Source organism: Arachis duranensis, chromosome 4 (assembly GCF_000817695.3).
Source record: "Arachis duranensis cultivar V14167 chromosome 4, aradu.V14167.gnm2.J7QH, whole genome shotgun sequence".
NCBI lineage: Eukaryota > Viridiplantae > Streptophyta > Magnoliopsida > Fabales > Fabaceae > Arachis > Arachis duranensis.
Window position 1 is genome coordinate 20,757,229 of NC_029775.3, and position 1,369 is coordinate 20,758,597.

The following is a 1,369-nucleotide window of genomic DNA, read 5'->3' on the forward strand; positions in this document are numbered from 1 at the left end:
TGGCATTCATTACCACGTTAGTGTCCACTTTAACTTAGTTAACGTGAGCTCTAACGTGGAGAGTAGGGGCACTTGGAGCGCTAGTGACAAAGGTGAGTGTCACTAACGCTCTCGAAGATAAGGCATACCCACGTTAAGAGCCACGTTAGTTACACTAACATAAACTCTAACGTAGGAGCAAGGGGCACAAGGCAACGTTATTGGGAAAGGTAAGTCCCAATAACGCTTGCGAAGGTTTATAAGACAACGTTATTAGTACCACTAACGATGGAGTTAACGTGGGTTATATAGGGGTGGAACGTTAGTGAAAAAGGTAATTGCCACTAACGTTCTCGAACCCACAATGTCACTTAACGTTAACTTCACTAACGCCCATGCCTAATTCATACTTTTCTGCAAGCTGAGCTCACTAAAGATTGTAACTGCTTCAACTCAAGATCTAAGGCCCACATCCAAGACTTGAAGAACTCACTAGAAGATCAAGAGAAGTAGTATATATAGGAGTAGTTTTGAACTATAGATGCGCTTTTTGGCACTTTGGAGAACTACCCTCTGTATATTTACTTTTCTGCACATTTAGCTAAGGATGTATTCTTTTCTGCCATTTTCCATTTCTTGAGCTATGAACAACTAAACCCCTTTCATTGGGTTAGGGAGCTCTGTTGTAATTTGATGGATCAATTATAGTTTTCATTCTCTTCTTCTTTCCTCTCTTTTGATCTACTAGAAAGCTTTTGATCTTAATTCAATTGGTTAGTTGTCTTGGAAAAGAAACTCTCCATAATTGGATCTCCTCTGAGCCTTGGAAAAGGAATGAGAAGATCATGCTAGAAATGCTTTCTCATGTTGGACCAAATTAGGGTCTGGGCGGATATAGTGACATGTAATCCTCCCAACACTTTGATTTGGAAATATGATGCCATGGCATCTTGGCTAGTTTTACTAGCCATTTTTTGTATGCTTTAGGTTGGTTTCATGTATTTTCTTAGGAAATAAGAAAGTATTTGGTTAAAAATGCAATCATACCATGATTCAAGCAAACATTGTGAATTTTGAATGATTTCATGAGAACTATGCATGAATTGAATGATAAATTGGATGATACATGATCCCATGATTAAGAGCAAGACTTTGATGCACTTTGTTTGATTGATTTCAGGTAACAAGAAGCAGAGAAGAGCCACGTTAGTGGCTACGTTAGTGCCACTATCGTGGCCATTAACGTGGAAGAAAAGAGAAGCCCCAACGTTAGTGAGAAAGTTAGTGGCATTAACTTTGAAGAAGGAGAGCATGGAACGTTAGTGGTAAAAGTGAACGCCACTAACGTTTGCAAAGCAAAGAAGGCCTACGTTAGCTTCCACGTTAGTTA